Raw genomic sequence first — 21,942 nt, 5'->3', positions numbered from 1 at the left:
CCATGCATTGCTAACTCAAGATTTAATTTGCCCTCAAGACACTTGTTGGTCCTATTTATTTGAGCAGATAACCAGGCCAGCAGCTGGTGTGGCAGATCTCCCTAATTCACCTCCTTTGTCCATTTCCATATATTTAAATTTCCCTAATAAGTTGGGAAAAGTTTCTGCTTGTCTCTCCCACTCAAGCAAAGCAATCTTAGAGTTTCAAGTTTGCATACCGGTAAAGCAACCTTTTTGGTCACCTCAAGAAAAAAAACCCCGTTAATGTTGCTGGTGTGTCATTTTACTGTCAGGTCAGAAATTCCTGTTTCCAGCAATATTTCACAGTGTTTACCAGTTTCTGCCTGAAGCTCTAACTGGAACCAGGCACAAAATAAACAAAACTCTGGCACTTACAGAGATTTGTGGGGTGGGAGAAACTGCCCACCCTCAGAGAGAAACAAAGGAAATCTCATTAATACCCATGTCTGCAGGGAGGCAGAGGGTTCTGTTTCTTTGGATTTAGTAATTAATCTGTTTTTATTACTTTCATTAGTATTGTCATCCATACTTCTGCTACTTTACACGTTACCAAGTTAATTAATGCTGAAGATTAAAATGCAGCTGCCTAAAACATCTCACCAGGATTCATGCTGAAAAAAAACGATTATAGAAATAAAATTTTATGAAATAACCAGCTCTGAAAGAACTGATTGGGCAACATTCTTAGATGTCAGGAGTGAGCTGATCTTCAGCAAAGTCCACGGTCTCCAGGATTTCTCATTTCTGAGGTCGATTAGGGGAAAAAACCAACCCATCAGATCTCTTTTTCTGCTTAAAAACCCCCTGTTTAAAAAGCATCCATACTTGGATAGTATTTTATCAGGAACATAAAAAAACAAAGGACTCCAGAGAACTATGAATCCATGGATTGCTTTGCCTTCTGCCCAGGAATACCAGACCCTCAGAGTGAAATCCCAGGGGCCCTGTGGGGCTGGAAACTGCAGATGGAGCTTCCAGCCCCAGGTTGCCTCTGGCTCAAAGCCTGGCTGGGATTAATCAGGGGCTGTCACCAACCCTTGGCTGATCCCTGACTCAGGGCTTGGTGCAAGCACAGACATTTCAATCCACATGGCTCATAAAATCAAATTGTGCCTCCAATTGCCATTTGCAATGTCCCAGTGTTGCAATTGTTCCTAAGTTCTTGATCTTGATGAATTAAGGAAACAAATATTCTGGGGATTCTGAAATCTCATAAAAACAAAGATTTATAATCACAATTAATATTGAAATCTCAGCCTTCAGAGATCAAAAATGGTGAGACGTGGTTAAATAAGGATAAACCTGTACAGTGCACTTAAAAACCAGTTGTACCTGGGATGAGAATTTATGAGGCTGTTCTGGAAGAATTCACCAGGCATTTGAACTATTAATGAAATAGAGCAACCCTGAGTTGCTTGAGGGGATAGGCGCAATGAAGAAAAAGAAGAAATCCAAAAATGCTGTGAGGAGTGCTAAATGCATAAATTGGCATATTTGTACCTATTTCCATTCTTTTCATATTTCTGAATTAATTTGGTCTTCATAAAAAAATCATGCCAGCCTCAGAGAAAGCTGCAGAGCATTTCAGGCCACAGCACAGAGTAGAATCATAATCACAGAATAGCCTGGGTTGGAAGGGACCTGAAAGCTCATCCAGTCCCACTCCCTGACATGGACAGGGACATCTTCCACTAGCCCAGGTTGCCCTAAGCCCTGTCCAGCCTGGCCTTGGACACTTTTAGGGATGGGGCAGCCCCAGCTTCTCTGGGCAACCTGTGCTAGGGCCTCACCACCCTCACAGGGAAGGATTTCTTCCTAATATCCAATCTAACCCTATTGAAACCAATCCTCTTGTCCTGTCACTACACTTCCTTATTTTGTCATTCCAAGCACGTGGGAGGGACAGGAGCTGTGAGGGGACTGTGCAGCCTGGCTGGTGGCAGGGCCTCTTCATTAGGAGAAGAGGGATGTGTAACATCTCAGAGTACTTAACTCCAATTAACTGATTAGCTTGAGGAAAAACCCGAGCAAACACAAGGCTGTTTGACTGTTCTGAAATCAAAGACTGCCAGCTGTCTTCTGTTTGGAACACAGACTGTCTGGGGGGTTATTTGGGTGTAGATTTTGAGATGCATGAGGAGGAACTCCTGCATTCAGCCTGGCCAGGGCACCACGTGCTCTGGATTGTGTCCAGGGAAGCTGCTGCACTAAAGTGACAGCAGACCCGTGGGTGCCAAATTCCCACCTTGAGGTGACTTGTGTGCCTGAGGGTGGGGATGTGGCTCAAGGGACCTCCCCTGTGTTTTGAAGAGAAGAACTGGAAAAAAAAGGAAAGTGGCTGTCAGAGATAACTGATGGCTCTGGCATATAATTTTTAATAGTAACAATAACACCATCTCAGTGCTCATGTATGAGGCTTTTCATCTTTACCTTAAACAACTCCATGTACTAGTCACAATTAGTACTAATATTTCCAAGGAGTAGGACAATTCCATGGGTACATGAAATAATTTGCTCATCAAGCTGTCAGCAGCAGAGCTGAAGGCAGAGCCTCAGTCTGGCAACACTAAACCACGTGTCCTTCTTTTGAGGCTGTACCTCTAACCACGATCCCTCTGTGAGGACACACATGAGCTGCCTGTTGCTGCTCCTAAATGTGTTTTTCCTCCTCTCCCTCCCTTTTTTCTTTTTCCCTCTTGTTGCTCCTCACGTTGTAGACTGGACTCAGTGATCCCAGAGGTCTTTTCCAACCTAATTGTGATTTTGTGAACAGCCTGTGTGGTTTGGATGAGCCCAGACCTGCACAGTGGATGCACGAGCCCAACCAGCCGAGGATCCCCAGGAGCCTTTAGCCCAGGGCTCATGGGGGGTGATGGGGACAGGAGTGGCAGCAAGAGGCAGTGACAGGACCAGGAACTGTCACCTCTTCCTCTGGTGAGACAGGATCCAAAGGGAGATGTGTCTACCTGCCATGAGCCTGTGTTCCCAGACCCTCAGTATCACAGTTTGTAAGTATTCCAGGCAGAGGCACTGTCAGCAGACACTGCACTCCAGGCATTCAGAACCTGTCAAGATATTTCCTTGCCCCCACTGCACCTCTCAGCCTCTGCTGTGATCTGTGCCTTGCAGAAGGTTTGAGTTGCTTTAATAAAATACTTACACTATCCATCTCTGCACCAGAACTGAGGCCTTGGCTGAGACTTGGACTGTCAATTTTGCTTCCTGTATTTTTCTGTAAAATTTACTATCTTTTTTCATTGATTTACCTCATATGGCATTTTCAGTTTCCTTTTCCAGTGTTCTTTTAACAGCACTATTGATTCTAATGGATGCAATTAATCCTTTTCAAAGGAACACGGTTCCTTTTTAAGATCAAATCAGAACACTGAGCCAAGTTAATTGTCTTAAAAGGTGTGCTTAGGATCAGTGGAGAAAAGTTTTTTTATTGGATCAGATTCTGATTACAGATTTAATGAGACTTGCATGGTATGAGACAGGACAAATCTGGCCTTTAATATTTACAGTCCTTCAATAAATGTTGGCAATTAATATTTAAATAGTAGTAGCACTATTTATTACCAGAAAACCTTCAGGTACCCTCAAACCCTTAACAAAGGATAGTTTTCCTATAAAAATAATTTTTTACTTTGATAGACAAAAACATAAATAAAATACTAAAAAATACCTTTCTGTGGAGAACATCAATGTTATTTGTCCATGTGTTTTAGAGTTATATAATTTCCATATATATTTCAATTTTATATACAGGCTACATTAGATTACTGTGATGACAGGGATACAAGATGACCCTGTTATAGCAAAAAGGCCAGAAGAGGGCTTATTCTACCTCTAACTAAATAATTTCTGACAGCCAACATCCACTGTAACAATGCAGCAAGCACTGCTGGCAGGGAAAGGGAGAATAATCCGAGGAAGACAAACAATTTCCAAAACATCCTGCTTTGTTGGGAAGCAAACCCACTCAGAGCTCAGAAAATGATGTTCTGGGCAACCAATTAAACCTGTAAACCAGGGGAATTTCAAATGTCCCCACTCACAGAAGTGCTGTAGCATTTCATTACCCGATGCCAGGAGAGCTCCTTGTTTTCCCTCTGACAGTCCCCAGAAGGAAAGTCTTCTAAAGAGGCCAAATCAGGGCTCAGAAGAGATGTTTTTGAGAAGATTCTTGCTGGCCAAAGTCATTAAACCTGCAAAAACCTGCCAGCATAGTCTCTGTCAAACAGTTAAAGTATCACTTCCTTCACTGAATGCCTCTTCAAGCACAAAATAACTTAAATCCACACTTCCCATCCCACATCAGGCTTGCACTGCATTAATTCAGTGCAATAATTCAGCCTTAGAATTAGGACCCTTGATCTCCAGCATAGTATAAACACTAATCTACGTACCAAGTTTTACCTGGACTCACCCCAAACTAGAAAAACAATTCTTTTTGATGCTTGGTAGCACACTTAAAGTGCTTCTTTCTTGTCTGATTTTCCCCATTTATCTAGGTAAGTATGAGGTTTTATGATGTTGTTTATAAAGATTAATGACAGTAAAGATGCTCTCAAGATATTTTCACTTCCTGTCTCATTGTGCCCAAATACACCCAAGTTAGACCTGTGCTTAAAATACCAGAGACAGGGATCCACTGAAGCCAACAAACCTATTTGGCTGTGTAATGAGAGGGCACAAGATAAATGCTTTGATAAAATAGGATTGTTTGTTGGGGTTTCTTTACAATGAAGAAGTTACAGCTTGCTGTTCCCCCTGTCCTAGATGGCCATAACTCATCCCATGGCTCAGTTTTGGTTCTGTTTCCTCCTGTGCAGCCTCAGAAAATGGGGCAAGTGAAGCAGCAGGGGAGAGCACTGAGAAATACATGTTCCAGGGAGGATCGGTAATGCACCAGCAAGGCACAAAGAGCCAACAATTTGTGGTTCAGTGAAAGTGTTCATTCCTTTCACTTTTCCTCCCCTTCCTCCACTTCTTCCTGCTACCCCCAGTTAAGGCTCTCAGAGCCATAAATTCAGTGGTGTGTGTTTGAACCCATCACTTGTACGGGCTGATAAACTGGAGCATCATCACTTGCAGATGCAAAAGTCCACCCCCAGAAATGTAGGCTGGGATCTGATATTTGGTACTGCTGTGCAGAATTTTTCCTAATTTCTACTTTATATTGGACATCACCTGAAGTTACTTAGCTGGTGAATCAGCTCCCCACAGCCTTTAGGTGCAGAATTTTATGGGTCATTGAGTGACTGTCTTCAGAGAGCCTCAGACAAGTCATTTCTTTACTGCAATGTGCCTTAGCATGGACAAGGATGTTCAACTCCAAAAAGGAAATGCTGGAAATCAGAACCACACAGCTCTATTTCTATGAGAAGCTGAAATGCTTTCTTTCAAATGTGCAGGTTTAGCTATTTTATTCTTTGCTACACAGCAATGAACACATCCTTTCACAACATGAGTTTGGACAACTGCCCAACCCCGAAGATCAGGGTTTAACACAAAGGTGGATCAATGTTAAATATTTCTTGGGGTCAGAAAAAACAGTGCAGCCTGAATCCTATGAAAGCTGTTAACGTCTCTTTTTAGTTTCTCTCCTAAATTAAAACACACAGTTTAGTAACAACACTAAGGTTTTACTCCATTTCGAAAGAGGAGGGATATCCCAGTTAGAAAACAGGCATTTCCCTCCCTCTCAGGCAGCAGCATCCCCAGTCCAGGTTCACTCCTGGCAGGAGCATCACGCCAAACAGAGTAAACACTGTGGGAGTTACAAGAAACAGGCTGAGCAGGAAGCCACAGAGATGGAAACAAAATTCTGGGCCTGGCTTAAAACTGAATAAATGTGATACAGAAGTGGTAGCTGGAGAATAAGAGGCAGAATCCCAGCGTTGGTGGGATTACACTCTGTGTTTTGACCACAAGAAGCTTTATGATTATCTGAGACTTGTAGAAAAAGTTCTGGAGGAAAATCCCTCAGAATTGCAGTCAAAATTCCCATACCTGGGCTTGTGCTATGTGGTCCAAATGCCAACACCATCTCTCCATACGAGATGGTGTTTTAAAAATTAGGTTCTTGAATTTTTTTTGTGGGGTCTACTGGAGGTATCTAGGAAGGCGGGTGTGTAGGACCACATTTTCCTCCATGTACCCACAGGGACACCCCTCAGCTCTCCATGGACAGGCATACAGAGCTGTCTGTCTGCCACTAGCTTAGAAAACAACCAGTGTTTTGGGAAATCTCTCACAAAAAATGCTGCTCCTCAGCTGGTGAGAAAGCCAAAGATATCAGCAGTGGGAAGGTGCCCAGAAGGAAAGGAGGAATTGGCTTTCCTAAGTCAAAGAAAAAGCTTCTTAACAATTGCATTCCAGTACAGATTAAAAAAAACCACTGATAACCTGGATCACATTAATTCCCTGACTTTGGAGTTCTCCCTGCAGGGAGCACAACACGCTGACTTGGGGCTGAAAGTATCAACACCTTTATTTTTTATCTGAAGGAGACAGAGGGTAAAAGGTGCTTTGAGAAAATATTCTCCTGTGCACTGGCAGTTCAATTCCCTGACAGCAGCTCTAGGGAGGGATTGGAGGGTTGGATGCAGGGAGAGCTTTACCCTTCCCCAGTCCTGGTTCACGTCCATCCCAGGGTGGTTGAATTACAAAACCTCCCTTTTGTTAGAAATTTCACCCTCCTGATTTTTCTGTGGCTCTCTGTAGTGCAGAGGAGCATTTTAATGTGTGCAATCCTTAAATGTCAGTGTAATGGAAAGCAGATGAGTCTTTTATGACAGCAATTTTTCACTCGTTTTTCTTGCTAAAACTATGCAGCAGGAATAAAAAAAAAGATTTAGATGGTGCAAAGTGTGGTTTAAATCAGACATCACAATAATTCTTGCTTTAGCCACATGAGCCCCATCAGCATATTAAGGCAGCAGCCTCCTTTCAGAATACTCTGATGCAAACTTAGAATTCTGAAGTTGAATGATAATTCCTCATTAGTGTTGCCCAAGCCTTCTGCTAATCAGGCTTTGTTATGGGCTGCTGTCCATGTCACAGCACTGTCCCTGAGGGACAGTGAATGACCACACAGAAACTCATCCCAGGGCAAAGGAAAAGCAATTTTTATCCTGTTCCCCCTCCCACCTCCCTTCCAGAATTCTGTGTGTGGCACTTGCAGAGCCTTCCCTGAAGGAACCTAAGATTTAATGAGCTTTTGAAAGTTAAATAATTTGTAGATGTTACTGTTGTGAAGCCTCTGTTTGCAGAGAGCCAAAAAAAGCTATGCAGATGAAGCTGCATTTCTCTACACTTACCCAAAAACCTCTTCAGAAAGTCCAGGAAACGTCACCTGAGCCAGATAGGCACCAGTTTAGGAAGGTCACAGACTAAGGAGATGTTGTTGTTACAGCTGCTGATGGATGAAGAATCTGAAATTATGAGGAGAGTATAAATCAGCATTTAAAAGGTGGACTAAAGTTATTGCAGAGATACAAGAAATTTAAGTTAGATGATCCCTTGTCCAAACATTATATTGAAGAAGGTAATTTAATGCTCTTTCTTTGAAAATAAATCAAAGTAACTTCATTTTCAAGTGCCATAATTCTTCAGTTTGCGTTAGGTTTTGTTATTTAATGTTTTTTATTGAGAAAAAACATATTGAGAAATTTAAATAAGTCTCTCCTCCAAGGACATGCAAAAATTGTTTTGTATGAATAAGTAAAAAAATCAACCCAAAACTCACGCACACACTTTTTTTATGTTCGTGCAGCAGGAACCCCTGTACACACATGTCTTATCTCAAACTGTCAAATGGCATCTGGACACCCAATGTGAAGGCTGCCAATATCTGAATCTCTGGGTATCAACTCTGGCTGCATAAGTAGATGAAATATATTTTCTTTGCACCCTTTTGGAAACTTTTCAAACATTGTGGTGCTTTATCACACTGTTATTCAACTGTATCATAGTAAAGCCTTTAGGTATTTCTCCTGTCAGGCTGAGGCAGCACAGAACTCTAAAGCAAAATTATAAGTAATATCATTAAAAGAAAAAAACCATACAAGTCAAAGGAAAAAAAGGCAAAACCCTTCAGCAGGCCAGACAGTGATTTATTTGTGAGATCATCTGAAATGCTTTCCTTCTGTCTGGACTAAGGATCTGCTCTTCTGGTGGTGGTGAGAACAACTCCCTTTGCTGAGTGCCACAGGAGAGAGCTTCAGCTGTACCCTTTACCCTTCCAAAGACCTCTTCTTGCTCATCACAACAGGTGAGATACACAAGGTAGATAGAATTGTCACCATTTTGGCATCTAAACTCACATTCCTTTTTCAAAAGTTTGTGGAATATGCCTTGAGTAGTTACAGTCATTATCAGTAAAAATGGGAACTGGCTCCTAAATCATCAGCAACCTTTTCAAATCCAACTCTCAGACTGAGCCTGAACCAAACCCAGTGACCCCCAAGTATCTGCATTAAGGGGCCTTAAATGATTCCCCAGCTGTTCAACACCAGCTCCAGATTTCTGGCTGTTCCAAAGCCAGGCTGCTTTGGCCAAGGAACACAACCTCAGACTCAATCTGAACTTGTGGATGTTTAACATCTGTTAGAACTAGACCCGACCTGGTAATAAGCTGTTCAGGCCTTGTCCTTCTGGAGCTCATCTGGCTTTGATCAAAGCACACCAGACTACTGTGCAGGAGATGCCTGGTCTGCCTGAGACAAAGTCAGAGGCAACTAATGCTGATTAAAGTGTGTCTCCTGGATCTACCACTGGGGAGAACCATCTCCCCAGGATTCAGAGGGACACCTGTAACATAAGAAGTCTGGGTTTTGTTCTCTTCTGACCTGGTCACACTTGCCACTGCTGCTTGGGCAGTAAACTACCCATGAAGGGCTTCTGCTACAGATTTCATCCCTGCCACACAAATACTGCATTCAGACAGATCCATAAACACTGTAGGCCTAGAAAATATCATCTTCAGATTTCAAATATGTTCTGAAATAAAAGCAAGAGGATCAGGATTTGATCCCAGCTATTTCCAACCCGACTTTTCACCCAGGCTCACCTGAGATCTCACCATGCAGATCACTTGTGTTTCCAAGGTTTCCTGCCTTTTCAGCAGTGTACATTAAAATAACACAAAAATCATCCTTAGCTTTACAATGGGCCCAGAAAGAAATTTGTCAGGAAGCTACAATCTTTGAGAAGGACCAGAAAGGAGCTGCTTTGTCCATGCACTGCCCAAGGGAGAACCTGCTCGGATGCCTGGCAACATTCTCATCCTGCCACCCAGGGACAAGAAGTGTTTAGCAGCCAGTGTGCAGGTCTTTCCCTGCCTCTGGGCTCATGGACAGAGAAATTACATTCTAATAACAGCAATCTGTCCTTCTAATGGACTGCACTGGAGCTGGATGGCAGACCCCAAGGCAGCAGAGCCGTGTGTGCAGCTGGGGGTTTGTGAGCTGCATCCAGCATTGGTGGGGGCTGCAGCCTGGGGTCCATGAGAGGATGCTGTCATGGGAGCAGGGGGTGATCCCAGTGCTCAGCCATGCAGAGAACACACTCACAGTGACAGGCTGCCCAAGTTAAGTCACCTGTCTGCCCAGGACCCCTTAACCTCCAGTGTGGGACCCTGAAGATGCTGCGGCCTCACGGGTCCCACACACACCTGAGCACGTCCTGTGGCTCTGCCACACATAAAAGCTGTGGTTTAGATTCACAGCTCAGCAAGGGGATTCTCAGACTTTTGGAACAAGGTCACTGGATGTGGGTGGACTCTATTCTTCATACTGGACTTAACTAACTCCAGGCCTGGCTTTCTGCTGTCACCACCCACAGGTTTTCAAAGCCTCATGCTGAGGTGGCCAAAAGGGGTTGTTCCTCAGCAGGTTTCCCATAAGAACTGCCACTTTTCTTGTTAGCCAGTTGCTGAATAAAACTCACACTTTCTTATGCTCCGTTTACTCAAGAGAGCTACTGAAACCACTTCAGGAGGTTGGTTTAACTCCTTAGGTAATCTCTTAAGCAGTTGTAATTAAAAATCTGCTTGTAACCGAACAAATGAGCATCAATACTTCACACCTGGAAGGAGAGCAGGACTTCTCTATTGCTTGATAATTTGAAGATGGCTGATAAAAAAATGTCAGAAAGTTGAATAGATGATCTGTCCAACATAGCAAATTTTTAATTTACCTTGCCTTGTTTATGACTCAGATCTTTACAGCGCTGAGCCACTGAAAGCTGCAGCATTATTCAGCTGCACAATTGGAACAAAGCAGCAAACAGTTCAAATTAATTCTGTATAAAGGCAGAACAAATTGTATCATTTGCAATGCAAATGTGATTTCAAGCTTCATTAGCATCTTCTTTAAGGTCTAGTGCCTCAGTAGTAGGATAGAGTGATGCTTCCCAATCTCCAAGACTGTGCCAAACACTCTGCCACTCCTTAGTTCCTTCTGTCAGGGAAGAAAACAGAGGAACACAACAAGCATCAAAAGCTGACAGTGGTAACAGAACTTGCTTTGCTCCAATTTGGAACTAAATTCAAAGGGCCAGCTTTTATTTTAGCAGGGTAAATTCCTGATGCATTCAAACATTGCCATTTATCCTGCCTTTGCTTAAATACCTTCAGATCACAGCAGTGAACTTGGTACGATAAAACTTGGTATTAATTTCCTCAAAAACAACCCCGATCCCTATGAGCTTCCCCTTACTCTAAGGAGTGAAAATGAAATCAGACTGTGAGATAAAACCTTTGTAAAAATGGAGATGTGAGATAAGAGTTCCAGGATTTTACTGCTCCCGCCATGTTCTGCTTTCCTCCTGTGCATCCCTTGTGACTCCATGGGAGGATATTCAACGACTATATAATATATCATCAGTTTAATATTAAGTACATTTAATGGAAGATATGGGAACAAACCACCCCCAGATAGTTCAAACCCACTGTATTAGAGGTGTTTAAAGGCCACTTACAGAGGAAACTATACTGGTTAAATTTGTTTGTGGGTTCAAGCTGATATGATTACAGCAGCATAGCCTTCCACAAGGGTAACTGCTGCATAAACCTCCAAGGAATAGGGATATTTTCGTGGACTTGTTTAACTTTATTTGCACTACTGGAGAAGTCTTCCCTTGCAAGCAAGCCTCCAAAGGGGGATGAAGGGTCTGGGAATGCCAGTGTTCTGATGGAGTGGCCACGAGGGGTCCTGCTCAACTCAAAACGGTCTGAGCCTCCCTCAGTCAAATGTGATAAAATGCAAATGAAAACATGCCCAAACTGTGCACACAGGCTGGATACATAGATGCATACGCTAAATTTAGGAAATGCAAATACACATCTGATTCATCTGCCCAATGACTGCCAGTGCAGGAATAAATCAGTTAATTGGCTCAGGCCAGAGCAGCCAAAACACCAACTGTTGACCATGTCCAGTCACCAGCTGGGTGCACAACTGAATAAACACCTTCTTTCAATGCAGGCTCTGGCTATTGAAACAGAAAGCTGAATTTCTGGTGCTGTTTTCTGTCTTAAACCAGTTTTTCCTTAGGATCATGGAACAACAGTGTGCCAAGGTTGAGCACGGGGCTGGTGAGAGCCCATCTGGCACTGGGGAGTCTTGAGTTAAACTGAGTGCAAATAATGTGTCTGTCAGGAGTCAGACACTGCCAGGAAGGGAGGGGTGACAATCCAGCTCTGCCAGGATGGCTGGGGGGTAGCACAACGATGCCATCAGCTGCCCAGCCAGGACAGAAGCACCTTCAGTCAGGCTGAAGCACACAGATAAAATGCTGGTTGTAGAAACCACAGAAGCACTTCTGAGAGAACACAAAACTCTGAATGGAGAAATAAACCCCAGATTACAGGTACAGATAAATATGTGCCCTTACTTGGTGTGTTGGACTCAGGGCTGGAGTCCAGCCACTCTGAGAGCTGATGTGTCCCCTTTCAACCATCCACTCTTTGGAAAAGTGACCTGTGAGGTTTTTTTCTGTGTGAAAAACTGAGCAGGTTGTGTGGTGAGTGGCAGAGACCTGGGGTGTGAGGGTGCTGTGGATACACAGCAGCCACTCACTGCTCCCTCACAGCCCTCTTAAAATCCTGCTCTGACAGTGGTAGAGCAGAACAGCCTTACTCAGCTCCTGTTTTGCTCCTTGAGTCATATGTCTTTATTTTACTGACAAAGGCAAGTTTTCCACCTTCTCAGCACTGCAGAACCAATCCAGGGAGCAGATTCCCCTGCCTCCATCATGAAGATGCAGCACAGCTCTTGCTGCCAGAAGCCTTTTCTGAAGAATGACAGATACAGACAAATAAATACCAACTGGTGGAAATATAAAGTTCTGGTGTCTTATTTGAGACTTGACTTTTACCTTCTCATTTGAGATGTCTCCTTTAAACCAACAAGAGGCCTCCCAAAGCTGCACACATGCCATTGCTCTAAAAACTTCTATAATCATATCTTGTGAACAAATATGAGTCATGAACAAAATCCTGAAAGCAAGAAAAGGCTTCAAAATTAATCTACATAGTCATCACATTACCTTCAGTGCTGCCTAAATTCTTCCTGTAACTCACTTTGGCATTTTATAGATGAAGATAAGGGACACCCAGAGTCCAACTGGCCAAGCTTCCTTAGGCTACAGTGGGGAGATATGGGAGGAGAAAAACAAAACAGTACTGAAGATCAGTTGAAAATGGTCCAGTGACGTGGCAGCAGGAGAGGTGGAGAAAGCAGGGAAAACTGAATATTCTTTTTTTTCTCCCAGAAAAGGTTTGAAACTGAAGCACCCAGAGGGTCTGTGGGAAGTGGGGGTGTAAGGAGTTAAATCTTCTCCTGCCTCTGGCATTTCCATTTATTTGTCCAAGCCCAGAGCCCCTGAGGGTCTGCAGGGCTGTGGTTACAAAGTCAGCCATGAGTGTTTGCAGGGCTCTGGCACTGCCACTGTAGGAGCCTCTGTACAAGAAACAGCCTTCCCTCCCTGGGTCAGGACAGATCATCTTCTCCTTAAAGCCAAGCCAGCTTTGGATCCTGGGCCCAGGAACATCGTACAGCAGAGTCAGAACAAAGAAATGGCAGGAGCCAGAAGGATAGAGGCCAGCAATGTGTCACTTTGGGAGTTTTTGGTTCCAACAGAAGGTAGCAAGAGGGGAGAGCCCTGGGAGATTGAGCTGACCCCAGCAAAGCCCAGTGTCCACAGTCAGCAGACAAGGAAAGGACAGGGGAATTGTTTATATTGTAAAACCACAGCTCTGGATGTGAGAGGGTGAAAGGCCTGCAGCTAATATGGGAGAAATTTGAGATTCAGTAGATGCTGCTGCAGCACAGACACCTTACAGTGCTTTTCTGACAGAAAACAAGGTCTCTCATCCATCACTTCCAACTTGCAGAAAGTATCAGTGTTAACACGCTCAAATGCTCCACGAAGTCCCATGGAAACAGGTCACAATTTTCTTGTCAGATCATACCTAAAAGGCATTATACATATATTTATTTCCATCTGTTATATAGACTTCATCACCATAGTAACTTATCCTTCTGTTAATGCCACACAATATCTTCCTGTATTCCAGAGAGGCAAAATACAGTCTTCTGTTGTCAGCACTCAAGGTTACTGCACCATTTTCACAAGTGATTTCAAGAGCTCACCATGGCTTGCCAAATTCTGCTGCCTGCTGAGTACTTTGGCCTGGGGCAGGAGCAGGAAGAGGAGCTCCCCTGCAACAGGGCATCGGAAATAACTGGAGCACAGAAAAGAGCACTATTAATCCTTGCATTCTCTGCCATCTCTTGCCAAATCAACTGCTCTGAATATTGGAATTTTTTCTAATCCTTAAACTAAAAAAAAAAAAAAAAAAAGCAAGAGAGAGAATCTGAGTCCAAAGAGGCTGCAGACACCAGTTGCTGCATATAATCACTGAAAGCTGTAGTGTTGTGAATATATTTTTGATTATATTTCAGTTCTTCATTATTAAAAATGGGCTGCAGTTGATTCATAGTTTTGCTGCAATCAGCTGAAACTCAATTACCATCCAGTACAAACCACTCCTGAGGCAGATCTCAGGCTGCCAGGAAGAAATACCACTGTATTTCCAACGTGCTCCTTTCCCTGGTGGCAAACACAGCTCATTTGTTTAGGTAGTTTGGGAATTTTCTACAAACCTTTGTACTAACAAAACCACTACATAGCGGAGCTGGATTTTTCTTCTCAGGGAACTTTAATTTGATGTTGACCATGGCACTATATTCCAGCATCACCAGAGCACAAATCTTTCCATGGCAGGAGGGAACTTGCCCCTGGGATCTTGCAGAACCACCCACACGGCCCTGCCCACACCCTCCTGCCCCCCACCGATCCAAATCCTCATCTCTCCTGGCTTTCTTTCCTCCTTCAAGTCAAACCTGTTCTCACAAGCCCACCAGTCCTCATTAGACACACCATGGGGGATCAGCAGGTTGGGGAACGACGTTTATATTTTTGCCAGACTTTCAGCATGAGCAGCAGGGGCAATAATGGCCTGTCACTCTTCCCGTCCCTTTTCCCTTTCCCTCCCTCCCTCCAACCTGTCACTTTGCTTTGGAATTGCCCACGCAAAGAACTAGGAAATTACTTTCATTTTCCCTGAATATTAGACAATTTCTCTGTGCTTGTATCTTTGGTGGATTATTCCTACAGTTACAGCCCAAAAGGGTGTTGGTGAAGTTTTACGAAGAGTGTCGCAGGAATCCACAAATTATTACACCAGTGCTGTGTTCTACCTCTAATTATAGGCAATTTGCATCCACTGCATTTATATATTTATGCCAAAATGCAGGTTAAGAAAGAAGATAGATTTGTGCATCAGCTCAAGTTCAGGACGCAGCATAGAGTAGCACAGGGAAGAGGGAACAGCAGAACAGGTTTATTAGGAAGGGGGCAGGAGAGAAATAGAGCCACAGTCTTCATGTTCCTGTCCTTCTTCAGAGGTTGTCAGTGAAATCATATCTCCATTGGCAACATCACAATCGTCTCCACAGCAACAAATGTGATGCTGCAGAACACTGAAATGTCTATTTTTAAAAAGGTAGGAGGAAAACACAAATGTGGAGCATGTAGGGGTTGAACAGCCACACAAGTCTAATGACTATAATGGGAGGTGCATAAAAATACTCCCTGAAAGAGAAGCTGAGCAAAATCAGCTTCTGAAAATTTCTTCAGGAGTAACATCTCCTGGAACCCTTCGACATCTCATGGGTGAAGACAGCGAAGTCACAGAGGCAGCAGAATTCCCCCCGAGCTGGTATCCCTGTCTCTCTGCTGGGATGCTCCCCAGCCCATGGAGCCAAGTGAGGCAGGTGCCAGGAGAGGTTCTGCACAGCCATGAAGGAGATCCCCATGTGAGGTTACAAAAACCTCTTCAGGTTAGCAGTTCTTGGAAATGTTTCTGACATTTTGGACTGAAATCTTAAAGAAGAACTCCTCAAATGCAAGGATGTGTGAATCCAAAATCTCATTGACTGGCCTTGTCCTAAACCTTTCTGTTTAGGTCAGGATTCTTGAGCGACCGAGATCACCTTCTCCTTAGCAGAGAGTGGAATACTTGAGAGAAACGCCCCCCTCTATCCATCCTTGAGGAAACAGTCTTGGTTTAAAACATGAGCTGCAAGGACCATGGTTGTAGTGGTCATTAAGGCTGTAATGCACTGAATTCTTCCATTTCTGAGACAATTCTCTTGAGGAGAATTTTTGTCACAGGATGCAGTAGAGCTTCCCAGAAAAGGGGGGAGATGGATGGACCCTCTTCTCCTCCTTTCTCCCCTCTGCCACTCCTGGACTCTAAATAACACCCTGTCTCGTGCATGAAGAAAGCAATGTAACCCTGATAGCCAGGAGGTTTGTTGCCGGGTAGCACAGATCCTTCATACACTGACAGCCTGTACTAAGATATCAGGAAAAGGTCCTTCACCCAGAGGGTGGTCAGACACTGAACAGGTTCCCAAGGGAGTGGTCACAGCCCCAAGGCTGCCAGGGCTCCAGGAGTGTTTGGACAATGCTCTCAGGGACAGGGTGGGATTGTTGGGGTGTCCTGTGCAGGGCCAGGAGTTGGACTGGATGATCCTTGTGGGTCCCTTCCAGCTCAGAAGATTCCATGATTCTGTGATACTTACCAAAGACCCCAAAATAAGAGTGTGGAGTAAGAACAGATTTGGACAAATGAACCATGCTGACCTGTGGTGCCTCCAAATCCCTTCTGACCAACACTGCTACTGCCCACCTTGATGAATTACAAATTGTAATCAAATTTGTGCAAAACAGAACTCTAAAAGGATGAAAAGGCTAAGTTTAAACTTCATATAGGAAGTATAGTGCGGTAAATATTTTTAATTGGTTCTGTGAGTTATGTTCTATGCAGCTTTTGCTGTGCACTGGGTATGTTTGGAGATCAGTAGTTTATCACTGGAGCTGGCTGATGGTTTCCACTGAATGCACACTAACAAGAACCAGGATATGAGAGTACCATAAATAGTGTAGAATAGATAGGAATACTTTTCACTGCACAAATAATATATCCTTCTTCAAAATGAGTCTCTCTCCTCTGGAATGACAACAGAATTTGATTGTCTTCAGTCTATTTGGGAAAAAACCCAACCCTCAGAAAATGCCAGTTTCTCAAAAAAACAGAGCAATGTATCAATTTTTGTAAAAGTATCACCTGGAAACATTTTACACCCTGGGAGGACTTTCAGAGAATACAGGATGTGGGAAATGTTTGCTCTGCAGGCCAGGGGTGTCTGGACACAGATCTAGATTCCTTTTTGCTCTAGATCAACCTAGAGGAGTGCCCATGCTCTGGAAAGAGCAGGTGGGCCTTCCTCAAAGCTTTGGAGGGATTTCAGCCTCACCTCCAGCACAGCTCAAATATTTTTTTAAGCCACAGCGAAAATATTTTGTCAGGACGGGAAATCGATTTCCTTCCCAACTCTGTTTTTAAGCAGCAAGTCAGAACAAACCCACCTACTGTTTCCTTCATGCTCTTAGAGGTTTCTCTTCCTCTGCCTCTTCTAATAATCGAAATTCAGATTGCATGGCAGGTGAGGCAATGGCACAGGACTGCTCTGCTCTCTGCAACAGCACATCCAGCTGCCTGCAGGGAGAGAGCAGGGCAGTAGCAAAGCTCAACCAGCCCTGGTCCCTCTCATGGTGATTCCAGAAGGCCATGAATCCCACCCAAACCAGGCCCACGGGCACCAAAGTGGATGTCTGGCTGTGGCCCATCCACACTAGAGGGATCTCTCTGCATTCAGAGCTGGGCATTAAATTTTGAAAAAAATCTGATCCCAAATTGTCACATCTCTATGAACTAGGAAGAAAAAAAAAAATCTATCTAAGAAAGCCAGGTTTGGGGAACAAAGTTGAGCCTTGACCTTCAGGTGACACCAGTGGAAGCCCAGGAAGTTGTTAAATGTGCCTAAATTCCTGTAGAAGGAAAGATGAATTCTCTCTGCAAAATATTTTCAATAACTCTTAAATGCCAGAAGAATGAAACTACTCTGCTGAAAACCAAGGTACTCTTAGCATTTCTCTCATTTCTGTGTTTATAACATCGCACTTTCAGGTAGAGCTGATTCTCCCTTCCTGACAATAGATATTTAGAGGTCTACATTCCTCCCAGTGACATAACTTTATCTCTTATTTTTCTGTTGATAACAGAACATTAGCACACACCAGTGCAATTAATATTTTACTATTTTCCTATCTCATAAAATATAGAAATTTAAATCACCAAGGAATTAGAGGAATGAAAGGAGCATTATGTTAAAACAGCTACACAATGTGGTTTGCCTCATGTAATGGGACATTTTTAATGCAGTTTTACACAGCAGCCTTTCATCATTTACATTTGCCTCTGGCTTAATAAACTGTGTCATTCTGTTTAGGTTTGCTACAGTTGGATATAAATGGTTCCCAGGCAGCATCCTCAGGAATCACACCTGGAACATGGCAATTGGCAACCAGCATTTTCATACATCGCTTGTGTGCTTCTGCCTCTCAGCCTTAAGGGTTAATATTTTATTTAGGAGGATGCCAAGCACTTCCATTAAACTTGATGGCCAGCCATGATACCAGACAATGTAAATGATGGAAGGTCTGAGCCTCCTCACTTGGAATAACATTTTGTTCCAGGAGTCATCACACTGGTGAGGATACACACGCCCTCCTCCTGGGTCCTGGAGGAGATAAAACAGGGTCTCTGACATCTATTTTGTTGTTACTAAAACATCTAAATGTCCTTCTCTATGAAGATAATGAAGTTAAAGGCTCCAACAGGGCTGGGAACTCACCCCCAGCGTTCCAGGGGTTTTGGGTATGGACAGGAAAGAGCAGAGACACGTTCCAGGAGATGGTTCATCATGGAAGTCACGTTTCCCAGTGAACCTTTTCCTCTGTGCAGGACCCTCCATGGGCTGAGGAAGTGCCCCCCAAACAGCAAAGTTTGGATGCCTGTACAGAGCAGCATCTCCTGGAGACTCAGGAGCTCAGCCTACGCTCAGATCAGTTGACTCAACGTGTATTTTTAAGTCTACAACCACGGTAAGATTTCGCAAGACATATTTTCTGTACATATTAGGGAGCTGTCAGGAAAGAGCCACTTTCACGTTGCAGCTGCCCCTGGGGACGTTGGAGCTGTCGGAAGTGCCAGGTCTGGGAGTGGGGAGCATGGGAACGCTGCGTAGGGCCCATCTCAAACCCTTCTCTGACCATTTCAGGGCAGTGTCTCCGGTGCTTCTCAGCACACGTGGACAGATCTGCAGCACAGCAGCTGAGGCAAGGTTGTGATATGTGTGAGGGCACAGGGATAGCTCACAGCCCCAGGAACAGGAAGGGAAGGAAGCATCCTGGGGCTTCATGGAGCCCAGGGTGCAGCAGGGAAGTTTCAGTAGGAACAGGCAGGACTCTTCCCAGGGGCATCACTCAGTGACACCAATGGGGCAGTGAGGACTAAACAAACACTGTTTTTCCCAACCTGCAAGTGAGAAAAATATGTTTATACACATTTTTACATGGCAGTCTGGCTTCCCTCTCTTCTTCAAATCAGGAGGCATTTAAAGAGACACCAGGAGCTTCATGCCATGGGCCCATCTGAATTCTGTGGAGCTCAAGGTGCTTCCTAGACCTGAGCACCCTGTGTGACACCTGAGCAGCACCTCAGTGCTGCAGAGACACAAACCACAGGCACAGGCAGGTCATGCTCTTCTAACAGGGGAACAGCAAGTCAACAGTAGTCAGAAAATGAAGACAGATGCCTTGACAACCTCTGTTTTCCAGTGTAAACATGACTCCAAGAGCATACAGGGAGTATTAGATTTAGCACCCAATAAAACGAGAATAAACATTATGGGGATTTCTTTAAAAATCACCTTTCGCAGGCATTTTTATGCAGGCACAGTTTCTGATGTATAGAAAATGTTCACTTTATGGGAGAGATTGCAAGCACAGAGATCTCTGATCTCTTTCATTATTTTTCATTAAAAATCAGGAGTTGTGCAGGGTTGAAAGTTCTCCAAGATTTTATTAAATTGGGCAGCACCAGCAGAGAAATAACAAATATGTTCGCAGGGATAAAGTTTTGCTCTCAGTATAGCCTTCACACTTTCAATGCTGGGTTTCCATTCTTTCCCTCTGGCACTTTCTGGCTCTTGTTCATTTTGATGTTTATAGTCTTAATTTAAATCTAGATACAGTGTAATCTTTGCTATGCCATATCATATAAACATCTTGTTTGGAAGCTGCTTTTTTTCATAGGCATGCCAAGGAATGCCTTTCATAAAATTCTACCTGAAATGTTCTCTACTCTTAAATAACAGAATTACAAAGTCAGCATAATGGTAGCAAAAGAATGTGAGAGTGAGAAAGCAAAAAAGGAAATTAAACAGGTAATAAAAGAGATTTTCAGATGAGATTTGGAATCAAAAGTAGTACCAGGAAGGCATTTCAATGGAAGGGAATTGCAGAGGAAAAGGTTCTAGTATAAATCTTACAGTAGAATAGAGTGTGCAGGCAAAAATTCACAAGTTATACAGAAAAGCAGCAGGGTCAAGGTAATTTGGGGATGAAAGAACTGCCTAGAGAAGGATGTGGTTGCACCCTATGGCATGTCCATAATGGAAGGGGCATGAGAAGTGTGTGGAGAAAGGCAAGAGTTCACCATTAGGCACCAATACTCGTTGGCAATGTCCTTAGGCACAACTAAGTCCCCATCCAGGACGTCATGGAGCTGGGAATTTGGGACAGAAGGATGTTCAGGCTCTGAGCACCACTGGCAAAGCAAAGAAGTCAAGAATGGGCAGCCAGTAAAACTGTGCTGTCAGACTAATCACCCTCAGAAGGAGATTACACTGTACTCAGCAACTGCATGGATGGCTCCCATTCACAGCAAACCTCATTTAATTCCAAATAGTTATGAAAGATAAATCCCAGCTGCAGTGTTAACACATGCACAGCCTATCAAGGTATGAGAGGGAGTAGGCCAGAAAAAACACAGTACTTGTGTAACACTTCCACTCCTGCAATCATTGCGGTTAATCCCCAAGTCCCTTAATCAAAACTCATCAAGAAAACAGAGTTGATGAAATCAGAAGAAATATTGCTTGAATAACTCTTGAGATGGGATTGGAGATTTTTGTAGCTCTACATTATTAAAAATGATGGGCAAATCCTGATCAGATTCTAATAACATCAGGTATAATAATCCACATGGTTTTAGTGGCTCCCTTTATGCATTTTAACTACAAAAGCACTGATTATCGTAACCTGTCAATCTCAAGCAGGTTTGGAAAACCCATTGAAACACAAAGCAATTCATTAAGCCTGCAAGATATCAACAGAAATCAGCAAAGCAATATTTTTGAATTGCCCTCATCAACATTTTCTAAAACAAAAAGAACTCCAAAACGTAACACACAATTTGAAACTGTGATTTGACCAGCAAAACGACAAGTGTAATCAGCAAGACCTTCACTAGACTTTCAGGTAAACAGAAGAGCACCCAGGTTAAAGAAGAGGTAGAGAAAGTTTAAAATTTTTTTTTCTTTCTTGAAGATTTGATACAAAATCCACAACAGCCTCCTGCTGTCTGTCTTCACAGGGTTTGTCAGGAGCTAAATCATGTACTTTCCAACATAACACTACAAGAAATACTGTGATAAATCCATTCTATGTCAGCATTTATGCATTATATCCATGATTTGAAATTATAAAATATCCCTAATGCAGTATTTTATTGCTTTTATAGATCAAATTTAAAGTGATGTTACATTTCTGGTAACCTACTGCACAAGATCTTGTATTAGACACACCTGTTCCTGTGCACAACGCAATGTACTCCTACCACAGACCACAACAAACACTTCCAAAAATTTCCCCAATGCCTGGAGTTTTCGTCCTGCTTTTCTGAAGACTGCCCTATTGTGGTTGTTCCCTTTCCAGAGCAACAATAACTTGCAGTGCTCTAGAATTGCATTTTTCACATTAAACTCAATCCAGAGACAAACTTGTGTCATGAGGATGGAGATTTCAAAGCCATGGAAATCCAGGCACTTCTGAAAAGCTTGGACTTCAAATACTCCTATTTTTCCAGCATGTCCCAGGATTAGTGAAGGTTCATTACAGGATGGAGCTGCTGAGCACAGCTCTGGTGGGAGCTCTGCTCTGGAACATTCACAATTAATCCTCGTATGTGCTGCTTGAGGTCCCTCCAGCTGCATTTCCACAGTCACATCATATATGTGTGAATTGAAATAAATACATTTCCTTTATTTGTTTAGAACAGGGGCACTAAATGATCCAGTCCTTATAAAAAACAACTTCTAAGGACTTTAAAGATTAAAAATTCCTACAATGGAAGAGGAAAATGGACACGAGCACCTA

The 21,942-nt window shown here is 43.3% G+C and overlaps 1 long non-coding RNA gene across 1 annotated transcript in view; it reads right to left on the bottom strand.

The window, feature by feature from the left end:
* The window catches only part of LOC113948521, a 109,542-nt gene that overhangs the window by 19,026 nt on the left and 68,574 nt on the right, over positions 1-21,942 (bottom strand). Inside the window, exon 3 of the long non-coding RNA XR_003528179.1 lies at positions 7,347-7,460. This is a non-coding gene — a long non-coding RNA (uncharacterized LOC113948521). The remainder of the gene's footprint in view (positions 1-7,346; positions 7,461-21,942) is intronic.

Source organism: Corapipo altera, unplaced genomic scaffold, assembly GCF_003945725.1.
Source record: "Corapipo altera isolate COAL_440 unplaced genomic scaffold, ASM394572v1 64, whole genome shotgun sequence".
NCBI lineage: Eukaryota > Metazoa > Chordata > Aves > Passeriformes > Pipridae > Corapipo > Corapipo altera.
The sequence above is the reverse complement of the archived record's forward strand: the minus strand, read 5'-3'. Positions and strand labels throughout refer to the sequence as shown.